Source organism: Acanthaster planci, linkage group LG07 (assembly GCF_054643075.1).
Source record: "Acanthaster planci isolate LZ-2023a linkage group LG07, COTS_SCS, whole genome shotgun sequence".
NCBI classification, from domain to species: domain Eukaryota; kingdom Metazoa; phylum Echinodermata; class Asteroidea; order Valvatida; family Acanthasteridae; genus Acanthaster; species Acanthaster planci.
The window spans coordinates 189,959-215,115 of NC_141783.1; the positions used below are offsets into that span (position 1 = coordinate 189,959).

The 25,157-nt window shown below is 38.7% G+C and overlaps 1 long non-coding RNA gene across 8 annotated transcripts in view; it reads right to left on the reverse strand.

Annotated features, from left to right (window-relative positions):
* LOC110990911 (uncharacterized) overlaps positions 1 to 24,378 on the reverse strand; it is a 181,449-nt gene extending 157,071 nt beyond the window's left edge. Inside the window, exons 1-9 of one of the 8 annotated variants that reach the window (XR_015425963.1) lie at positions 24,268 to 24,378; positions 19,728 to 19,930; positions 19,384 to 19,476; positions 18,264 to 18,395; positions 17,684 to 17,923; positions 17,142 to 17,255; positions 16,023 to 16,147; positions 15,254 to 15,355; positions 12,156 to 13,959 (exon numbers count right to left, since the gene is read on the reverse strand). This is a non-coding gene — a long non-coding RNA (uncharacterized LOC110990911). Of the gene's footprint in view, positions 1 to 12,155; positions 13,960 to 15,253; positions 15,356 to 16,022; positions 16,148 to 17,141; positions 17,256 to 17,683; positions 17,924 to 18,263; positions 18,426 to 19,349; positions 19,477 to 19,727; positions 22,931 to 24,267 lie in introns of those variants that run through there. The other 7 variants (XR_015425969.1, XR_015425967.1, XR_015425968.1 and 4 more) reach the window with 7 other exon arrangements.
* Positions 24,379 to 25,157: the final 779 nt, after the last annotated feature.

A 25,157-nucleotide genomic window follows, 5' to 3' on the forward strand; every position in this document is an offset into this window, starting at 1 on the left:
GGACCGGTATAGCGCAGACGAAACCAAAATTCCGCAAAAAAAGGAGGCAGTTGAAAAGAACTCGCATTTCCTTTGGCAGATATTTCCCTAACTACTGCAAATTTGGAAATGTATCTTATATGAATGGATAGAGGAACATGTGGCCTTTCAGATGACACCAAGATTGGAAGATTTAGATAATTATCAGACCTTTTATGGTCAATGATTTGAAGCATTCTCTGCGCGGGATAAGGACCGGTATAGCGTAGACGAAGCCAAGATTCCGCAAAAATATCAGGCAGTTCGACACATACTTGCATTTCCTTTGGCAGATATTTCCCTAACTACTACATATTTGGATATGAAACTTATATGAATAGATACGGGAACATGTGGCCTTTCAGATGACAGCAAGATAGGAAGATTTAGATAATTCTTAGACCTTTTATGCTCGAATATAGGAAGCTTTCTATGTGCAGGATCAGGACCGGTATAGCGCAGACGAAACCGAAATTCCGCAAAAAAAGGAGGCAGTTGGAAAAGAACAAGTACCTCCATTGGCAGCTATTTCCCTAACTACTGCAAATATGAATATGAAATTTATATCCATGGATAGAATAACATGTGGCCTTTCAGATGACACCAAGTTTGCCAGATTTAAATAATTAGCAGACCTTTTATGCTCGATTACAGCAAGCGTTCTCTTCGCTAGATAAGGACCAGTATAGCGTAGACGAAGCCAGAATTCCGCAAAAATATCAGGCAGTTCGACACATACTTGCATTTCCTTTGGCAGATATTTCTTAACTACTGCAAACATGGATATGTAATTTATACGAACAGACAGGGGAACATGTGGTCTTTCAGATGACAGCAAGATTGGAAGATTTAGATAAATCTTAGACCTTCTATGCTCGATTACATGAAACATTCTCTGCGCAAGATAAGGACCGGTATAGCGTAGACGAAGCCAGAATTCCGCAAAAATATCAGGCAGTTCGACACATACTTGCATTTCCTTTGGCAGATATTTCCCTAACTACTGCATATTTGGATATGAAACGTATATGAATAGATAGGGGAACATGTGGCCTTTCAGATGACAGCATGCTTGGAAGATTTAGATAATTCTTAGACCTTTTATGCTCGATTACATGAAGCATTCTCTGCGTGGGATAAGAACCAGTATAGCGCAGACGAAGCCAGAATTCCGCAAAAAATATCAAACAGTCAGACAAGAACTGCCACTTCCTTTGGCAGATATTTACCTAATTACTGCAAATATGGATATGTAACTTATACGAACAAATAGGGGAACATGTGGGCTTCCAGATGACAGCAAGATTGCAAAATTTAGATAATTCTTAGACCTTTTATACTTGAATATATGAAGCCTTCTATGTGCGGGATCAGGACCGGTATAGCGCAGACGAAACCAAAATTCCGCAAAAAAAGGAGGCAGTTGAAAAGAACTCGCATTTCCTTTGGCAGATATTTCCCTAACTACTGCAAATTTGGAAATGTATCTTATATGAATGGATAGAGGAACATGTGGCCTTTCAGATGACACCAAGATTGGAAGATTTAGATAATTATCAGACCTTTTATGGTCAATGATTTGAAGCATTCTCTGCGCGGGATAAGGACCGGTATAGCGTAGACGAAGCCAAGATTCCGCAAAAATATCAGGCAGTTCGACACATACTTGCATTTCCTTTGGCAGATATTTCCCTAACTACTACATATTTGGATATGAAACTTATATGAATAGATACGGGAACATGTGGCCTTTCAGATGACAGCAAGAGTGGAAGATTTAGATAATTCTTAGGCCTAAACCTTTTATGCTCGAATATAGGAAGCCTTCTATGTGCAGGATCAGGACCGGTATAGCGCAGACGAAACCGAAATTCCGCAAAAAAAGGAGGCAGTTGGAAAAGAACAAGTACCTCCATTGGCAGCTATTTCCCTAACTACTGCAAATATGAATATGAAATTTATATCCATGGATAGAAGAACATGTGGCCTTTCAGATGACACCAAGTTTGCCAGATTTAGATAATTCTCAGACCTTTTATGCCCGATTACAGGAAGCGTTCTCTGCGCAAGATAAGGACCGGTATAGCGTAGACAAAGTCAGAATTCCGCAAAAATATCAGGCAGTTCGACACATACTTGCATTTCCTTTGGCAGATATTTCCCTAACTACTACATATTTGGATATGAAACTTATATGAATAGATAGGGGAACATGTGGCCTTTCAGATGACAGCAAGATTGCAAGATTTAGATAAATCTTAGACCTTCTATGCTCGATTACAGGAAGCATTCTCTGCGTGGGATAAGGACCAGTATAGCGCAGACGAAGCTAGAATTCCTCAAAAATATCAGGCAGTTGGAAAAGAACTCGCATTTCCTTTGGCAGCTAATTCCCTACCTACTCCAAATATGGATATGAAACGTATATGAATGGATAGAGGAACATGTGGCCTTTCAGATGACACCAAGATTGCAAGATTTAGATAATTATCAGACCTTTTATGGTCAATTATTTGAAGCATTCTCTGCGCGGGATGAGGACCGGTATAGCGTATACGAAGCCAGAATTCTGCAAAAATATCAGGCAGTTCCACACATACTTGCATTTCCTTTGGCAGATATTTCTCTAACTACAACATATTTGGATATGAAACTTATATGAATAGATAGGGGAACATGTGGCCTTTCAGATGACAGCAAGAGTGGAAGATTTAGATAATTCTCAGACCTTTTATGCTCGATAATAGGTAGCCTTCTATGTGCGGGATCAGGACCGGTATAGCGCAGACAAAACCGAAATTCCGCAAAAAAAGGAGGCAGTTGGAAAAGAACTCGCATTTCCTTTGGCAGATATTTCCCTAACTACTGCAAATTTGGAAATGTACCTTATATGAATGGATAGAGGAACATGTGGCCTTTCAGATGACACCAAGATTGGAAGATTTAGATAATTATCAGACCTTTTATGGTCAATTATTTGAAGCATTCTCTGCGCGGGATAAGGACCGGTATAGCGTAGACGAAGCCAAGATTCCGCAAAAATATCAGGCAGTTCGACACATACTTGCATTTCCTTTGGCAGATATTTCCCTAACTACTACATATTTGGATATGAAACTTATATGAATAGATACGGGAACATGTGGCCTTTCAGATGACAGCAAGAGTGGAAGATTTAGATAATTCTTAGGCCTAAACCTTTTATGCTCGAATATAGGAAGCCTTCTATGTGCAGGATCAGGACCGGTATAGCGCAGACGAAACCGAAATTCCGCAAAAAAAGGAGGCAGTTGGAAAAGAACAAGTACCTCCATTGGCAGCTATTTCCCTAACTACTGCAAATATGAATATGAAATTTATATCCATGGATAGAAGAACATGTGGCCTCTCAGATGACACCAAGTTTGCCAGATTTAGATAATTCTCAGACCTTTTATGCCCGATTACAGGAAGCGTTCTCTGCGCAACATAAGGACCGGTATAGCGTAGACAAAGTCAGAATTCCGCAAAAATATCAGGCAGTTCGACACATACTTGCATTTCCTTTGGCAGATATTTCCCTAACTACTACATATTTGGATATGAAACTTATATGAATAGATAGGGGAACATGTGGCCTTTCAGATGACAGCAAGATTGCAAGATTTACATAAATCTTAGACCTTCTATGCTCGATTACAGGAAGCCTTCTCTGCGCGGGATAAGGACCGGTATAGCGCAGACGAAGCCAGAATTCCGCAAAAAGGTAGGCTGTTGGAAAGGAACTCGCATTTCCTTTGGCAGCTAATTCCCTAACTACTCCAAATATGGATATGAAACGTATATGAATGGATAGAGGAACATGTGGCCTTTCAGATGACACCGAGATTGCAAGATTTAGATAATTCTCAGACCTTTTATGGTCAATTATTTGAAGCATTCTCTGCGCGGGATGAGGACCGGTATAGCGTATACGAAGCCAGAATTCTGCAAAAATATCAGGCAGTTCCACACATACTTGCATTTCCTTTGGCAGATATTTCTCTAACTACAACATATTTGGATATGAAACTTATATGAATAGATAGGGAAACATGTGGCCTTTCAGATGACAGCAAGAGTGGAAGATTTAGATAATTCTCAGACCTTTTATGCTCGATAATAGGAAGCCTTCTATGTGCGGGATCAGGACCGGTATAGCGCAGACAAAACCGAAATTCCGCAAAAAAAGGAGGCAGTTGGAAAAGAACTCGCATTTCCTTTGGCAGATATTTCCCTAACTACTGCAAATTTGGAAATGTATCTTATATGAATGGATAGAGGAACATGTGGCCTTTCAGATGACACCAAGATTGGAAGATTTAGATAATTATCAGACCTTTTATGGTCAATTATTTGAAGCATTCTCTGCGCGGGTTAAGGACAGGTATAGCGCAGACGAAGCTAGAATTCCTCAAAAATATCAGGCAGTTGGAAAAGAACTCGCATTTCCTTTGGCAGATATTTCCCTAACTACTGCAAATTTGGATATGTAACTTATATGAATGGATAGAAGAACATGTGGCCTTTCACATGACTTCACGATTGGAAGATTTAGATAATTATCAGACCTTTTATGGTCAATTATTTGAAGCATTCTCTGCGCGGGATGAGGACCGGTATAGCGCAGACGAAGCCAGAATTCCGCAAAAAATATCAAACAGTCAGACAAGAACTGCCATTTCCTTTGGCAGATATTTACCTAATTACTGCAAATATGGATATGTAACTTATACGAACAAATAGGGGAACGTGTGGGCTTCCAGATGACAGCAAGATTGCAAAATTTAGATAATTATCAGACCTTTTATGGTCAATTATTTGAAGCATTCTCTGCGCGGGATGAGGACTGGTATAGCGCAGACGAAGCTAGAATTCCTCAAAAATATCAGGCAGTTCGACACAAACTTGCATTTTCTTTGGCAGATATTTCCTAACTACTGCAAACATGGATATGTAACTTATACGAACAGACAGGGGAACATGTGGTCTTTCAGATGACAGCAAGATTGGAAGATTTAGATAAATATTAGACCTTTTATGCTCGATTACATGAAACATTCTCTGCGCAAGATAAGGACCGGTATAGCGTAAACGAAGCCAAAATTCCGCAAAAATATCAGGCAGTTCGACACATACTTGCATTTCCATTGGCAGATATTTCCCTAACTACTGCATATTTGGATATGAAACTTATATGAATGGATAGAAGATCATGTGGACTTTCAGATGACACCAAGATTGCAAGATTTAGATAATTCTTAGACCTTTTATGCTCGATTATATGAAGCATTCTATGCGCGGGATAAAGACAAGTGTAGCGCAGACGAAGCCAGAATTCCGCAAAAATATCAAACAGTCCGAAAAGAAGTGGCACTTCCTTTGGCAGATATTTCCCTAACTACTGCAAATATGGATTAGTAACTTATACAAACAGATAGGGGAACATGTGGGCTTCCAGATGACAGCAAGATTGCAAGATTTAGATAATTCTCAGACCTTTTATGCTCGATTTCAGGAAGCATTCTCTGCGCGGGACAAGGACCAGTATAGCGCAGACGAGGCCAGAATTCCGCAAAAATATCAAACAGTCCGACAAGAACTGCCACTTCCTAGGGCAGATATTTCCCTAATTACTGCAAATATGGATATGTAACTTATACGAACAAATAGGGGAACATGTGGGCTTCCAGATGACAGCAAGATTGCAAAATTTAGATAATTCTCAGACCTTTTATGCTCGAATATATGAAGCCTTTTATGTGCGGGATCAGGACCGGTATAGCGCAGACGAAACCAAAATTCCGCAAAAAAAGGAGGCAGTTGGAAAATAACTCGCATTTCCTTTGGCAGATATTTCCCTAACTACTGCAAATTTGGATATGTAACTTATATGAATGGATAGAGGAACATGTGGCCTTTCCGATGACAGTAAGATTGGAAGATTTAGATAATTATCAGACCTTTAATGGTCAATTATTTGAAGCTTTCTCTGCGCGGGATAAGGACCGGTATAGCGCAGACGAAGCCGGAATTCCGCAAAAAATTATTAAACAGTCAGACAAGAACTTGCACTTCCTTTGGCAGCTATTTCCCTACCTACGGCAAATATGGATATGAAACGTATATGAATGGATAGAGGAACATGTGGCCTTTCCGATGACATCAAGATTGCAAGATGTAGGTAATTTTAAGACATTTAATGCTGGGGAATATGAAGCATTCTCTGGGCGAGAACAGCACCCGGCGCAGCGCAAAGTCAGAATTTGCAAAAATATAAAGCAGTCAGAAAGAACTTGCACTTCCTTTTGCGGATATATCCCTAACTACTGCAAATATAGATATAAAACTTATATGAATCTATAGAAGAAGATGTGCCCTTTGAGGTGACACAAAGATTGCCAGTTTGGATAATTTTAAGACTTTTTATGCTCGAATATCAAGCAATGTCTGTGCGAGTACAGGACCCGGTATACCGCAAAGTCAGAATTACGCAAAAATATAAGGTTAATGTATGGAACAACCCATGTACAGGGTATCTATATTCCCTTGCAAATGAACAGGAGTCCCTGTAATGACAGTAATCTACGGAGTGATGCATTTATTTACAATAACATTCTAACACACTGGATTCCCTGTAGTGAGGGTAATCTATGGAGTCCCCATATTGGTGGTAATCTATGGAGTCCTGCAGGTATCTTTATTCTCATCCTTATAAATTTCGGACCCCATGATGACAGTAATCTAAGGAGTGCTTGCAGGTATCTTCATTCTCATTCTTATACATGCGCATACACTGTTGTCTCCATATTGATAGTAATCTATTCAGTGATGTAAGTATATACATTCCTACGTTAATACACTTCAGATCATAAAATAACGGTAATCTATGGAGTCCAAATATTGACGATGACCTATGGAAAGATGTTTGTATGTACATTGTCACGCTGATACACCTTTGTCCCCATACTGACGGTAATCTATTGAGTGATGCAAGTATCTTCATTCTCATCCTTATATATTTCGGACCAAATAATGACTGTAATATTCGGAGCAATGCACGTATGTATATTCCCTTGGTTATGAACTGGAGTCCCTATAATGACAGTAATCTATGGAGTCACCATGTTGACAGTAAACTATGGAGTGATGCACTTATCTTCCTTCTCATCCTTATAAATTTGGGACACAATAATGACAGTTATCTTCCAGCAATGTATGTATCTATATTCCCTTGCTTATACACTGGAGTCCCTATAATGACGGTAATCTGTGGAGTCCCCATATTGACGGTAATATATGGAGTGATGTTTGTATCAACTATCTCATGCTGATACTCTGCTGTCCCCATAATGACGGTAATGTATGAAGTAATATATGTATCTACACGGTGTGCCAGAAAAAACCTAACCTGAGGAAAGGGGTTAATATGCCCATGCCATGAGATATTATTATCATGTATAAGGATCTCCGAAAAGTAGAAGCAGTATTCTTTCTAACGATACCTTGGTGGGCATCCCTCCTGTCATGCATGACTGAACACCACAATAACGGCAATCTATGGAGTCCGTATATTGACGGTGATCTATGGAGTTATGTATGTATCTACATTCTCATGCTGGTACTCTGTTGTCCCCATATTGACGGTAGTCTATGGAGTGATGCACGTATGTTCATTCTCATAAATTTGGGACCCCATAAAGAGGGTAATCTGTCTAGTCCCCATATTGAGGGTAATCCAGACTAATGTATGTGTGTACATTCTCATGCTGATACACTGATGTCCTCATATTGACGGTAATCTATGGAATTATGAAGGTATCTTCATTCTCATCCTACTGATACACTGGTGTCCCATATTGAAAGTGATCTATGGAGTGATGAACGTGTATACATTCTCAACGCTGATACGCTGTTGTATCCATGTTGACGGTAACCTATGGAGTGATGTATCTACATTCTCGTAATGATGCTCTGTTGTCCCCATATTGACAGCAATCTATGGAGTAATTCAGGTATTTTCATTCTCATTCTTATAAATGCGCATACACTGTTGTCTCTATATTGATAGTAATCTAGTCAGTGATGTAAGTATATACATTCCTACGCTAACACACTTCAGATCATAAAATAACGGTAATCTATGGAGTCCAAATATTGACGATGATCTATGAGAGATGTATGTATATACATTCTCATGCTGACTTTTGTCCCCATATTGATGGTAATCTATGGAGTCTTGCAGGTATCTTCATTCCCATCCTTATAAATTTCGGACCCCATAATGTTTAAGTTAAGGGTAGGACTATAAAAAGACTCCATATCTGTCTAATTAAATCACCATATTTCAAAATACTTGTACGATTTAAGTTTGAGATATTTAGATATTTTGGGAGCTGCAGTTATGTTGGAATTCTTAGGAAAAACATCGAAATCGTACATATGAAATATGTACGATTTTCTTTTTAAAGTGAAGGGTAGGACTTCAAAAAGACTCAATATCTGTCTAACTAAATCGCCAAATTTCTAAAACCTGCACGATTTTAGTCTTGGACATTTGCGAAATTTCTGTCTTGAAAAATTTAGAATTTTGGAGCTTCAGTTATGTTGGAATTCATTGGGGAAATCCTCGTTATGCACCGAATGTGGTAGGGTCAAAATAATATGTGCAAATTCCCAAAGTAAGTGGTAGGGCTTCTAAAAGACTCTACAGTAAATAGCTAAATTTCTAAATACCTGCACGATTTCAGTCTTGGACTATTCAGGAATTGATTTCTTGAATTATTTAGAGTTTTTGAGCTGAAGTTATATGTTGCAATTCAGACGGGAAAACATTAGAATAAAGAAAATGCGGTAGGGTCAAATATGTACAAATTTTAAAAGTTAAGGATAAGGCGACTCAATAAAAGTCTAACTAAATAGCCAGATTTCTAAATATCTGCACAGTTTGAGTCTTGGAATATTGAGGAATGGATTTCTCCGAAAATTTAGATTCTTGGAGCTTTAGTTATGTTGGAATTCAGACGGAAAAACATCGGAGAGAAAGGGATGAAACAGGCTTAAATATATACGAATTTCTAAAGTTAAGGCAGAGGAAACAAAAGACTCAGTATCTGTCTAAATAAATAGCTAAATGTGTAAATACCTGCACTATTTGAGTCTTGGACTATTCAGGTTGTGATTCCTGGAAAGGTTAGGTTTTTGGAGCTTTACTTATAAATATTCAGACGAGAATACATCGGAATGCAGCGAATATGGTAGGTTAAAATATGTACGAATTTCCAAAGTTAAAAGAAGGGCTAAGAAAATACTCAATACCACTGTAACTAAACAGCCAAATTTCAAACTATCTCTATCTAAACTTGAGTCTTGGACTATTGAGGAATTGATTTCTTCAAAAAGTTTGATCCATGCACCTTCAGTTATGTTAAAATTGAGACTGGAATAAACATGGGTGTGCAGCAAATGAGATAGGTGAACAAATTTCAGAATTAAAGAGTCATATAGCAAAATGACAAAATATCGAAATACCTAAATCACCAAATTCAGAAATAACTGCAAGATTTGAAACATGGACTACTTACGATTTCAGATCTTGAAATAGTTAGATGAGAAGGATTTCAATGCAGCAAATAAGATGAGTGGAATATGTACGAAGTTGAGAATTTAAGGGTAGAGCAGCAAAATGAATAAATACCTAAATAATTAAATGACCTAAAATTAAAGTCCTAAATGATAGCACAATGGAACAAATTGAACCAAAAGAGGTGACCAAAAAAAAAGCAGTGGAATGCAAACTTTTTCCTAACTTCATTTCATTTTCCTGAAACTTTAAATACGTCAACGAATGGAGAACAAGTGCCCTTTCAGAAGCTGTCAAGAACGCTATATTTGGACAATTTTCAAACCTTATACTGAAACATATGGAGCCATTTATGCACGGAAACACGAATGGTAAAGTAAAAAGTAGTGGGACAAAAACTCTTGCCTACCTTTGCTAATATTTCCCTATCTAGAACAGCAGGATAATGAAAATTTCTTCAGTAGAGAGTGGAACTTATTCTCTGTCAGGCAGTACTAGAAAAGAGAATTGAACAAAAGTTACAAGCAGTAGGAAAAGGTTGGCCTTTTTCGCCAACATTTTCCTAACATGGACATGAAACGTGCTCTTTTACACGGTACTTGGATTGCCAGATTTAGACAATCTGTAGACGTTCTTTGGAGCGGTATTTGCGCGGGATGAGGAATGGTAATGTGAGGACGAATGCAAAAATTCACAAAAAAGAGCAAGCAGTCTGAGAAAAATTCGTCCTCTTTCTCCCATATTTCCCTAAACACACCAAGGATGGATATGAAAGGTACCAATTATTAAAACATGCGCCCTTTCGGATAGTGGTAGGATTGCTAGATTTGGACAATCTTCACACCTGTTATGTTCGAATACATAGAACCATCTTTGTGCGGGAAGAGGACTGCTAAAGTGTGGAGAAAAGGGAAAAGTCACGAATCTGGCCAGCAGTTACAGATCCCTTGCCTTCTTTTTTCGTGTATTTCCCCAATAACTAGAAATATAAAACCTATGTCATCTGATGAAGGAAAGTGTGCCCTTTCATATGTCGCTGAGACTGTTAAATTTGAAGCACTTTTAGACCTGTAATGCCCGGGTATAGAGAGCCATCTTTACTGGGGAAGATCGAGGACCGGTAAAATGTGGCAAAGGGAAATTGAACAAAAGTAGCAAGCATCAGGACCCTAATGCGCAAATATTGAGCCATGTGCGCAGGAAGAGGATCAGTAGAGTGTGCACAAAGGGAGAATTGCACAAAAATAACAAGCAGTGAGACAGGAACTCTTGCCTTCTTCGATGGGTATTTCCCTAATAATAACAAATTTGGATCTGAAACTTCGACTAATGGACAGAGGAATATGTACTATTTCAGATGCCGCCATGAATGCCACATTTGGACAAATTTCTGCACTTTTATGCTCGAATATAATGGAACCATTCTCTGCTCAGGAAGAGGCAATGGTCCAGCCAGTGGACGCAAGGGTGGGGGGGCATGCCCCTGCCACAATTTTGTTCACTAAAAATACTTTGTAGGTGTGTGGAAAAGAGAGTAATGGGTATATCAGCACCAATACCCTAAGAAAACAATACCACGACATAAAAACAAGGATGTCACGACCGCCACGCTTCTGAAAGTTCTTCTTCCCCAAAATCATGCTGAATAAGCCCGAAACTGTATTCAGTTTGGACCCCCCCCACGCCAAAGCTGGATTTGCTGCTGGGAAGACCAGTAATGTGTGAACAAAGGACAAATCGCAAAAACACAGGAAGCACTAGCTCAGACAAGAACTCTTGCCTTGTTCAGCATATTATGAATATGACACGTACGTCAATGGATAGAGGAAAATGTGCCCTTTGATTGTCATCATGTTTACCACATTTCAAGCATTCTGAAACTTTTTAGGCTAAAATATTGCGATCACTCTGTGCGCTGAAGTGTCTCGGTAAAGTGAGAACAAAGAGCAGTGGGACAACTCTAGCCTTCTTTCGCAGGTATTTCCAAAGCTTCAGCTTAAATATGGACAGGAAAATTATCTCAATGGACAGAGAAATATTTACCGTCTCCGAAGATATCAAGGTCAGCCCATTTTGACCGTTTCAGAATATTTACTGTAAACTCCGCTATGGAGACATGCAGCGGCAGACGCAGACCGACTACGCGTGTACAAAGCGAAAACGAACGAAATAGGGAGCATGTCTAAGGAAAACTTTGACCCTCATTTCTGGTCTGTTGCAAAATGGCATTAAATTTTCTTTTTGAATAATAAACATATAACCTTTCCAAAGACTCCAAGATCAGCCCATCTCTTGACAATTTAATATCGGATATAGAGACAACGTGGCGTGTATTTGACGTGTGTAGCAAGCAAACCCAAAAAAATGAAGCTTTTTTGATTAATGTTTCCAAATATCGAAATAAAATTTTCTCCAGGAGATAGTGAAATTTGCATCCTTGTCGAGTCACCCCAAGCTCGCCCATTCGGACCATTTGTCAACCTATTTAACCTCGGAGGTAAAAACACTTCGTCGAATAAAGCCCAAGTAACGTGTGTACAATGAGGGAAACAATTTCTTTTATTCGGCATTTTCCAGGATAAAGAACACAGCAACATTAAACAAAAACACATAACACAAAATACACTGAAATCACAAACACAAACTTACAAATGCCAGGAGAGGCACAGTTAATCCAATAACTGTCACCCGTAAGACTTCATTTCTGAAGCTCCAGGTTTTACATAAACGTGCACACACATACACAATAAAGTAACTGCACAAGATTCAAGAAATGGCAAATAAATAAATCGAACAGAAAAAATATATACAGTTGGCAAAATAAGATAAATATGACATACAAATACATTAAAATAACAAAAATAAAATTAATTACAGAAACAAATCAATCAATTAAACAATAAGTACCCCCAAAACAATAAAAGAAATTTATTGTGTAGAAACCGACAAAAAGAAAGACACCATGAAATAACAAAATACAGTTGAATACCGACAAAAGCAAAACCATTGACACATCTGGCCCACATGGCAAATCCTAGGTATTCAAATCCCCCCATTTTGTGCTTCCTTGCACCAAACAACACAGTAACCCTCCCACAACTTGCCAGTCCCAACGACCTTATTACAAGGGTACTCTACTGCAAATTCAATCAGTACTCTGTCAAGTTTCATGTAATTTCAAATTCAAGTGGGTACTTGGTAAGTTGATCCTGTGTTGAAGGGTTATTTACACCACTTCAGTTCTCAAACGTTCAGGTACATGCAGGTCATCTCAAGAGCATGTAATTGGCAAAATGATGAAGTTTTTAAATTCGTGCCCTAAGGTTTGTCCAGCCTGATCGTTTCAATATACCACCTGTTCACTAAGACTATTTCACGGTCAAAAGCTCTATGAAGACCTCTAACAACAAATGTAAGCAAAAGATGGATGCTTTTAGATTCACGTAAAGACAAATTTAATGTACATATGCAACCAATCCGTGTAATCCATTTTAAATCTTCTTCACTAGAGAATTATCCTCGTTGCTCAATGTTGAATTTTGTTCTAATTTGTCAATGTATAAGGTTTCTGTTGTGAAGGTACCAGATAGGCTACTTGTATTCCAGAATAGTCCACACTAGAAACTTGCAAGATGAAAGCAAGACATACTAAGTCTGTTTGATTTGGTAGTGACATAACAAGATTTTCCCGAGAAATTTTGTACTCATTATCAGCTTCAAACTGCATGTTAACTAAGGCACAATTCAGGTCCACTATTTTCTTTGACCTTCCTAGTATAAGCAAAACTTGGGTTTCCTTAGTAATGTATTGAGGTGCATTTTATTAACATGACAACATCTTTGGAAGCCATGGATATCTTGAAGGTCATCAGACTGACATTATATTGGCATAAGAGCACTGTTACCAAATAAAGTGCTAGCTGACACGACATGATAAGGAAAGTCGTTGGTATACATAAGAACTGGATTGGGCTCAAGACACTTCCTTGAGGTACACCAGATGGTACAGAAAAACCATGCAAAGTAGGAACTTTTCAACAAAACCTTTTGCTGCCACCACAAGACAAATGGTCACTGCAACAGTTGCAAATTACCAGTTCTGTTATGTTGAGGAAATCAAAATCATGCTGTTGTTACTTTTATTGCCCGTAAAAGGCTCAACAGATATTGCAGCCGAAACTCGCTCATGCTCTTCCAGAACAGACAAGATAAGAAAGTGATGAGAGAGGTTGAGCATGTCACAGCATGGAGCGTATCACTGTTCAACCAGCAGCAGAAGACTAACGCGTAGAACAGATAGGCACAGTGCTAGAGTCCAAATCTTGGCCGTAATTGTGGTACTGAGTACAGGCGTAAACAAATCACAGACAAATGTTTAATTAGGATGACATGATTAACGATTAAAGGCATCACATGAATAATAAATGACAACAAAACAAAATTACCAACAAGCCAATAAAATCACCTCAAAAGGAGGGCACACAGGACTTGATTAAAACTGGATATTTTTCAAATGAGTAAATTCACATGATTAAAAAGAACGAGTAAAAAAATTCTTTTTATAGCATGGCCTTCACTTTGTGGGATAATTTTCTTACATTTGGAAATATGGAAATGGAACGTTCTCCTAAGATTTTTTTTTCTCTTTTTTGGGCTGTCATTTTGATCACATGTGTAAGGACCACTGTTTCCTTTGTTCTGGTTAATTTGTCTTGTTAACGATATGAGCGTAAATGGGGGTAATAGTAGTTTATTTTACTTTTGCAGTCCCTGCTGACCCGCATAACTGATATTTGTCTCGTTATGTATTCGGATTTTTATCCCTGGTCTCTGCTACTGCTTATATTTACTTGTATTTGTGCTTTTGTTGTTTTTTACATGATTTTTGTTTAATTTTGCTTTGTTTGTTCTTATGATGGTCAAATAAATAAGAATAATTGAAGAGATGGTACCCATCACGATTAACCAAGGTAAACCTTTCGACCATTTGAAGACTATCGTCACATACACTGGCCAAACTAACTACTAAAACAGATTGACTAACAAGTACAAGAGGGAGAAGATTACTAGCAGACATAATGACTGACCCAAGCTTTTGCCTTCATTTGTGTATAGTTCGCTTAAATGTTGGAATATCAGAATGAAACATTCTTCAGTGGATACGTTCAACAAAATGACAACAAGATCAGTTGATTTTTACCAACCCTACAGTCACAGACAAAAGCTTAGTTTGGATTGGGCCTTATGTAGAGCCAAATTTGCTGCAAAACCATCCAATTACAAGACCAACTTACAAATGGGAAACCAGGAAGCATAACTGCCCTAAGTATTCACCTTCATTAAATAAGACTTGACGCTTTACATGGTGGAGACTAAAAACAGGGCTTGTGGTAACATCATGTGGATAGATCTCCCTTGGAATAGGTATGGTTCTGATAAGAACTGTAGAGTGTGTGCTTGACGTTTCATCCAGCATGCTCTCGTCATCCTCCAGAGTGGAGCCTAATAAGCCATGCTCCAGATTTTACAAAACAATTGTACATGTATACAAAATTATGTACAAATATTGTTTCAAAATCTGGAACATGCCTTTCATTGCTAGGCTCAAATCAGAACATGATATAAAGTGCTTACCGAGTGAGTTGTGTTGCCAGTAATGCCAGTTGCCAGTGATGTGTTGAACTCCAGAAAACTGTCTCCAAGGGACTTGGTCTTGTCTCTTCATCAATGCTACAGCTAATAAAACCACAGAGTCAAGTCAACAAAGATCAGGGACAAATAGCATACAAGTGGACATCACTGCAATGTCTCTATAGTCTTTAACTCTCATTTTCGTATTGACCTTTGTTTCAACTCTCTTCGATTGTTGGTTGATCAGCAAACACAACTCCTGAAAAGTCATAATTCTAAAGCTTTGAAGCAGCCGTTTTAAACTGACACCCCTTCTACTTTCTTGGGCTCCTTCAACAGCGCCAGAAAGAAGAAAATTTAGACAGTCCAAAATCGTCTGATTCAATGGGATTTTACATACACCGAAGGGGGTTGGGCCAAACACTCTCTGATATTTCACCTTTTACCTGCCATCCAAAATTTATCAATGGTATTAAATTATGGCTCCCCATACACAGGTATGTCACCCAGGTTTACGCAAAAATTAAATTAATCCATAGAGAAGGACCTCCGTCCCTGTCAACTTTTGGAAAAAGTGAAGAGACCTGTAACATAATGACGTCATGCTTAGTTTCCTAAAGCAGTGAGGTGGGAAGCAATAACTGTCCAAGTAAAAAATAATAGCTTGACATCATTATGTTTTGGGTCCATATATGAAATATATATGAGTCCACAGGGGACTGAATCAGTGAATTATACCTTTGGAATAACCAACAACATTGGACTCACGTACCTTTTACCCGGCAGGCAGCAGCAAGAGATCAAAGTCCGATCACCTCAACAACAAGCACAGGAACCCCATCATCAAGAGGTTGGATGTACCATGAACAGCGGCTCACTCAGCAGCTTGTGCTCTGGCTGAGATGGACACACACAACAGTCATAAAAAACATGCAAAAGGAAGAAATGACAATACAACATGAGTGCATTAGCTTGGATTAACTGATTCTCAGAGGGCAGTGGAGAATGAGAAACATGGAGAAAAGTAAGTTATAAGTGCTTCCCTAAATGACCTTCTTCCAGGCATGTGGAACACCAAAGAATTATTGTCAAGATGGCTTACATCATACTTCACAGCCAATGTTGAATCCTTGGCGTGTATGATAGAAGCCAGCCTGTGTTAAGGATATCATGAAAGAAACTCTGGACACACACATTATTTATTCTGCATGCTGCCGCCATAGGCATGGAGAGCCTCAATCTGGCAGATTGTACAATCATGTCACAATCAGCTTCTGAAACATTGTCCAATCGTATGGTATAAGATCCGACACAGCATGCACAGAATGACCAAGCAACATACATGGAAATCACTGAACCGATTTTGTAAAGATCAAGATCGAGATTCTGCATGCATGGGGCAGCAGTGTGCAAAGAAAGAATTGTACCAACTGAAGCCAATGTTGGCTAGTATGCAATATTGCAACAAATTGATGCATGTATTTGACACAGAAGGATGGCTTCAGTGAGTAAAACGTTGGCTGATAAAACAAAATAAGATTCCAGATTTCTTACATGACCCCTATGGAATGTGTACACTCATCCTTGTATGTAATTTGGATCCCCGATTAGGACATTTCATTTCAGTACACTCCTCATTCACTGCAAGCAGCCCATAGATGCAGCTTCTGTCTTGTTTCTGTTCACTTTGGCACAAATTGTACGACCACACCAAATAATTCCCTCCATTTCTTTGTAGTTTAATTCAACCCAACCTTAAAGGCCGGAGATTCTCATTAGTTGAAAACTTAAAAGACAAAACCCAAGGTCAAGATTTACAGAACAACCAGGCATCTCACCATTACCATTACCATGGACTAATATCAGAATGTGATGTAGACTGTTTCCATACCTGTTGAGTAGTGTCACCAGTGATAAGATATCTCTGATTTGTTACACTCCAGAGAACGGCCTCCAGGGACTAGCTTGTTCTTGTCTCTCTGTCAAACTACTGAAACTAGGGAAACTAAATAAACCATGTTTTAATTCCAAGCTGTATTACTACACACTCATGAAGGCCACCATTTCAAAATGTAGATTGCACTTTACTACCAATTGAAACATCATTGAAAGAAGCGTGAAGTCGACAAAGATCAGGGCCAAATAATATACGAGCCCACATCACTGGAGTTTCTTTTTAAAAAATCTCATCTTCTTAGTTATTATTTTTCCAATTCTTTTTAATTGTTACTTGATTAGCTAAGTACATTTTATTCTTCAAAACACCTTAAATACACTTCCCAAAAAGTCCTTTTCCTCAAACTTGTCAGCAGTGATTTAACAAATTACATCGATCTACTTTCTGCAGTTCTTAAGATCTGTTTTCAACCATCTACAGATGCAAGAACGGAAAACAAAAATTGTTGATGTAGGGTTATATTTAAACAATCTTACCTAATTTTTCAGCCAAACGATCTCTTCGATCTGCCTTGAGTAGAAGCACAACTTAATTGGTTGAAAAGCACCATGTTGGTTGGGAGTATTCATTTTGTTGGTAGCAATGGGGCTGCACCTCTTGCATGTCCTAGTCGTTCATGAACCAGTGATGCACAGTAAGTACCAAAGGAGCCTTTGATGCCAAGAAAATAGTGTTCTCTCTCGGTCCAACTAAAGGCTAATACAGGAGATCACAGTCTGTGCAGAAAAATTCCCAAATTATAAACAGTATTAACCGTAGCCTCCAAGGGTTTATGTGAAATCATATTGAAATCAGAGGATTTGGGGGACCATTTGAGCTATGTTATGGCTCCCTATATATATGTAACCCAGTATTTGGGCAAAATAAATTTATCCAGCAAGGATGACCCCTAAATACAATGTAGACATAATGACGTCACACTTGGTTTACACACGATACAGTGAGGTGGGGTAGGTCTTAATGTACTAGGTCTACAGGACATGAGGGAATGAGTTCACAGGAGACTCAATCAGTGAATCCTACCTTTGGGATGACCAATAACAAAGAATCACTCACATTTTACTTAGAAAGCTACAGCAAGAGATCACAGTACAATCACCTCTACAACATTGGCCATCATCAAGATGGCCATTGGCCAAGAAGCTGGTCATCCTGAAAGCAATGGCTTATCAGTGTCTTGTGCTCTGGCTGAAATGAATGCACATAACAGTCATTAGGCTAAACATGCAAAATGAAAAAAAAAGCAAGAAAATATGAGTGGAAGAGACTGTTTGCCGATTCTCAGAGGGCTTTGAAGGATCGGAAAGATGGAGAGAGCTGATTGAGAATTCGTAATTCACGTATGTGCACCCAGCACTGCAGGTGTACCAATTTAGTTAATACATGGCATTGTATGGGGTGGCACATGACAGGAGTAGCCACAATCCGGTCCTGCCTCCCAAAATATGGCTTCAAATTTTGATGAAAAGAGGCAGCGGTGGAGAGCTGTAGCCAGTGTTCGATACTTGTGCATGCCGTAGTCTCACATGGAGACGCTGCACCATGTGTTGCCAACATAGAGTATAACATAAACTGCCCAAAATATATAATAATATATACCCCACATATATATTTGCAATGGATGTTTGTAATGACACACATGATAAAATCAAAAGTGCAAATGTTATTTAAAAGATATATTGAGCGATTTCATACAACAGTGTCTTTAGAAGTGAGTATCATTCCGACATAAATAAACTAACTTCTACGCTATGTGAATATCAATTGGACTTTCGGTTAAGCAGTGTATTGTTGTGACAAAATAAAATCATGGTGAACCTGATTTTCAAGTTCTTGAATCTGGCTTTAATAACTTTTGCAAGCTAATGACCATCAGGATGCCCTTAATCAATGCTGGCTTCATATTTATGTGTTTCACATTCTTGTGAAAACCCCTATTGCAAAAATATCATGATTTGTTTTGCACAAATATTGGGAATAAACAAATTTTTACTGCTCGAAAAAGACTACTGCACATTTGACTACATAAGATCATTCACTCACAAAACAATCCAGCAAATGTCTCGTTTCCATCACAAAAACTGGCATTCCATTCTACGACCCTGAACAATAAGTAAAACTAAGTTGAGGAAGGAAACATACATAGTAAGTGCTGCCACGTGAGCTGTTTCCATACCTGCTGAGTACAATAAAGTGTCAGGATATATGTCAGATGTGCGACAATCCAGAAAACGGTCTCACAGGAGTGTTCCTCGTCTCTCCATTACTGCTACAAGTTAAGAAACCAAAGGAACCCCGTTAAAATCCCAGCCTGCATGCCCGACAGTCACTGTGGGGTCGCAATGTTTAAATACAGGGTGCACTAGTTACCACAGCAAAAGCAGTGTAAAATCAACAAAGCCAAGCCCAAACTTGTGGGGTTTGTTAAACGGAAATCTCATTATCGTCTTTGCCGTCATTTCCCCATTTATTTTCAATTGTTGGATGTTAAGCCAGTGATATTTCTCACTTTAAACTCACCTCCTGTGAAGTCACATTTGAACAAACCCGCCAACGTAGCCACACATGCGTTCTCGTGCGTAGGCATTGCAATGCTAATGCCCGCGCCACAGTGGAAAACTGGTCGTCGATCAACTTCCGCACATATTGAGCAGGGTACTAAACAGGGGATCAAACAGCGCTGGTGATTGGCGCGCTTGAAATAGGCCCTGCACCACAAAGATCTGAAGATAATGGAAGTATTAATTTTTTTTCGTAAAGTTTTTCAAAAGAATGACCACTATTGGAAAGAGAAAAAAAAAATCCCCCAAAACTGTATGCAAGTCAATTTGCATCAAACAAAAAACCAAACGATTTTCTACCCAAAAGCCTGGACGAACGCAACCGTCTGAGGCTTGGGCTTCCAGAGTTACGGCTAGGTCTATTGTCTACGCGTCTCCACGCATTTCCAAAGGAGCGAAGACCTAGACCTAGCTCTAGACAAGAGATTAGGATGCTGCCGTAGTTTGCATCATGACCGCAACACACACCATGACGTCAAAATACAGTCAGTCGTAGAAGAGATGCTATACGAGACGTTATCTACCAAAAATCACCAAAGTTACGTCCAAAATTCTGGAGATTCTAGCTAGATATACTTTTTTAGGTTTCAATATAATGCCTCCTGAAGCGAAACCGATACTGGAATTGATGCATTTTGTTTATGGTCAGCTTTCTTGACACGGACTGCATGCATATGAGAAAACGATGGGCAACATAGAGTGGTACTTATTATTATATTATTTCGTGGGAACGAGATGATTTTGAGGGAACGAAATAATAATTCGAGGGAACGGAATTAAAAAAAAATCTTCATTGTGCCTGTCCCGTTAGGGGCTCCTTAGGTACTCGTAGAGAGGGACATTGAATGCAACTGTGCGTTTTTGCAAGTTGGGTCACACTCACTGTCCGACAGTAAATCCCCCCCCATTACAAAATACATGTACACACGATGTAGGGCGGAAAAAATGCCGCCCGGTGCTCCGAAGGAACGGGTTAGCCTTTCGAGGGTTTTGTGTTGGGGGGGTAGGATCAGGTCGACATTCAAGACAATGACCAGAAGCGGTTTTCTTTTGAATAAGGGTTTGATGTGATATATTTTTAATCACTCCTTTCCCAAAATTATTAAGCATACTTTTGCCCTATGCGGAATAACAGGTGAATCGCTGGACTGGTGGGCAACTTAAAGAGCATAACACTGCATGGGTAAATAAGTGGTACAACAAAACCACTTTTTAAAACCATTGGGTAAAAAGAGGCAAGTCTACCTACAACAGAGCCTGAAAGTTGACCCCTGATGGTGCGCTTCCGGAACACTTGAATAGGATAAATAACGAGCAAATATGTTACAATTAGCTGTTTCGGCAACTCCCGCAACATGTATTACTTTTCTGCTTTTTTTTTTTTTTTTTTTTGGCTGTTTGGCAACAGCCACAACAGCTCTTGCTTTTCTGATTAGCTGTTTTAGCATACCTGCCGAAGCAGGTATTGCTTTTCTGACTTTTTTAACTGTTCCAGCTGTTGCAGGAACAGCTTTTGCTTTTCTGATTATTAGCCGTTTCGTCAACTCTACCGAAACAGGTAGTGTTTTTCTGATTGTTTTTAGTTGTTTCAGCAACTTTGCCGAAACAGGTATTGTTTTTCTGATTATTAGCTGTTTCGGCACCAGACCTTTGGACCATCATCCAAGGACGGTCCTAGAAGAAACTGAAAGTGATAACTTATGTAGTTTATTTATTATTGATTTTTTAAGAATTAATTTTTCCCCATAGACTTTGTACACAGATTGCACACAGTTTTGGAACTGTCCTTTATTAGGCTATGAGGGCGCTATTGCAGAATTACGGTTACAACTGCCTGGGCTCTCAATTTTCAACAAACTGTCCTATATTGAAGCATGGATGGCACAACGTAGGTTTGTACACACATTGTCCAGCTTAATGTGTGAGCAGTCCTCAACTTCGACCGAGAAGTACTACCGAAAAAGAAATCATACTAAATTTTCCCTTCCATTCGATCGCAAATATACCCAAGTGTGCAAATATTAAATAATATTTCATAAGTTTTGTCCAGTTTAGACAAAAATCACGTGACATTGACTTTGTACACGTTTTCTAGCCACAGTTTTGGTAACTTTGCAGTGTTTGATCGTTTCCAAAGTGATAGCCAACAAAGAACCTGATGCAAGATTTATTGCAAAGGGATAACGTCATCATGACATCATCACCTTATTTTATATTTATTTTTGAATATTCAATTTTTCCCGATAGGTTTTGTACACGTTTTTCTACTTAACACAAGTGAACAAGTAGTCTTTAACTTCGGCGCAAGATTACTATAAGAAAGAAAGAGAAATCGGGTACTTTACGCTTTGTTATTTTATTTGAAATATGCCTAAGAGTCGGAATATGAAGTAATATTTCATAAAAATTGTTCAGTTTAAGCGCAAATCACGTGACACGAACTTAAAGGAGCAGTGTTTCTGCAAACGAGTTTATAGCCCATTGACTGTGTACACGTTTTTGAGGGACAATTTTGGTAACCGTGCAATGTTTGATCGATGGCAAAATAATAGCTAATAAAGACCCTGATGCAAGATTTATAGCAAATTTATGACGTCACGATGACGTCATTGCCTTATTTTATATTCAATTTTGAATATTTTATATTGTCCCATACGTTTTGTCCACGTTTTTCTACTTAATACAAGTGAACAAATAGTCTGTAACTTTGGCGCAAGATTACTATCAGAACGAAAGAGAAATCGGGTACTTTACGCTCTGTTATTTTATTTCAAATATGCCTAAGAGTCGGGATATGGAGTAATATTTCATGAAAGGTGTTCAGTTTAAGTGCAAATCACGTGACATGGACTTAAAGGAGCAGTGTTTCTGCAAATGAGTTTTTTTGCCCTAGACTTTGTACACGTTTTCAAGGTTCAATTTTAAAACCTTTCCGATGTTTGATGGTTATCAAAGTGACAGCCAACAAAGACCGAGATACAAAAAATATTGTGAGTAAAGGACGTCATGATGATGCTATCATGTCATTTATTCGTGATTTTTCAATATTTTTTTAGCCCATTGACTTTGTACACGTTTTCAAGCAAGCATTTGGGTTAGTTTGAGAGCTTTGATCAACTTCAAAGTTCCAGCCAACACAGACCTTGATGCCAAAATACGTCCAAATTTATGACGTCGTGATGACGTCATCATGTGATTTATTATTGATTTTTAAATATTTATTACAGCCCATTGACTTAGTACACGTTTTCGAGCCACTATTTTCGTACCTTAGTAATCGTTGATCATCGTCAAATTTACGGCCGGCACTAACTATACAACGAAGATAATTCTAAAATATTTATGTTAAGATGACGTCATCACTTGATTTGTTATTAAATTGTGAATACTTAAAAATTCCTTTAAATGTATAAAAACCCATATAAAATCAACCGTGGCCTCCCGCAACATTCTGTTTGCAGCAAGTGCCAGGATAACATGTGGTCTTGATTTCGTCTCGTGTAGGTCAAATGACATAACCGTTCCTTCCGGTTTAAACCGGAAGTAGGCTTATTTTTTGAAAGTGGTAAAAGCCGTCAGGATTTTTTCAACATAAGGCCGCTGTCGGGTTGAAACCTTGCTAAAATCTTGGAGAGGAAGTGCTTTGAGCAAATATTGAGCTCATTTAGTGATAACGTCATAAATAATTGCTTTTTTTCATGACGGACATTATCAACATGTCAAATGTTATTTTAATTCTGCCTGGGCTCTACTTTTCCGTTGATTAAAAAGGCGCGTGACACCCGATGATCTGCGTGGGGACGTATTAAGTCCTGAACCCCAAACAGGACGGGTGATGAAGTCAACGACAACATCAGACCCTTAACTTGCAGATTCAGCGTGGCAACAGTTGCCAAAGAATGGAAGGGTAGTTTTAAAGTGTATATCATACAGTTAAACTTCTAGTCACAGTTATCAAAAGTGAAATTCATTTTTGCGCCAAAATGTTCAGGATAGGGCAACAGGTGTCATTTCTAGTGGTCCTGCAATCTTTGTTCTTATATTTTGTACACAGAAAATGTGAAACGTGCAATGGATTACTCTTATGTTAGATATTATCAAAGACTTTTTGCTTTTTAGTGTGCAATGCATATTTATGATTATGCAAATAACACGGGTTCCGCAGACCAATGTCAGTGGAGAATACACTCTTTAAGGCCCCTATATCTTCTAAAGTACATGTCAGAATGGGTTCTAATTTTGCAGATACCTTGAATAGAGAGTGCTTAAGAGGGAAATTGACCTTATGTGATGATGACATCATGAGTAGACAAGTCACGTGACATTAAACTGAACTCTTGAAGGCCCTATATCTCCTGATGTATCAGACTAATCAGATTCAAATCTTGCAGATATCTTGAAAAGGGTGTGCTTCAGAGGAATATTGACCTCATGTGATGATGTCGTCACCAGGAGACAAGTCACGTGACATTAAAGGGAAACTCTTCAAACCACTATACCTCGAAAAGTACATGTCCGATGCGGTTGAAACTTTGTGTGTAGCTTCAAAGGGAAGGGTTTTCGACGAAGCCAGAATTCTGCAAAAATAAGAGGCAGTTTGACAAGAACTTGCACTTCCTTTTGCTTATATTTCCCTTACTACTGCAAATATGGAATTCAAACTTATATCAATGGATAGAGGAACATGTGGCCTTTCAGATGACACCAAGATTGCAAGATTTAGATAATTACAAGACCTTTTGTGCTCGAATATATGAAGTCTTCTCTGGGCGAAAACAGCACCCGGCGCAGCGCGCAGTCAGAATTTCGCAAAAATATAAAGCAGTCAGAAAGAACTCGCACTTCCTTTTGCAGATATTTCCCTAACTGCTGTAAATATGGATATAAAACGTATATGAATCGATAGAAGAAGATGTGCCCTTTCAGGTTACACAAAGATAGCCAGATTTGGATAATTTTTAGACCTTTTATGCTCGAATACATGAAGCAATCACTGTGCAAGTACAGGACATGGTATAGCGCAAAAAAAAATTACGCAAAAATATCAAGCAGTCAGACAAAACCTGCCACTTCCTTTGGCAGATATTTCCCTAACTACTGCAAATATGGAAATCAAACTTATATGAATGGATAGAGGAACATGTAGCCGTTCCGAGAACAGCAAAATTGCAAGATTTAGATAATTCTCAGATCTTTTATTCTCGATTATATGAAGAATTCTCTGCGCAGGATCAGGACCGGTATAGCGCAGACGAAGCCAGAATTCCGCCACAAAAGGAGGCAGTTGCAAAAGAACTCGCACTTCCTTTGGCAGCTATTTCCCTAACTACTCCAAATAAAGCTATAAAACTTCTATAAATGGATAGAAGAACGTGTGGCCTTTCATATG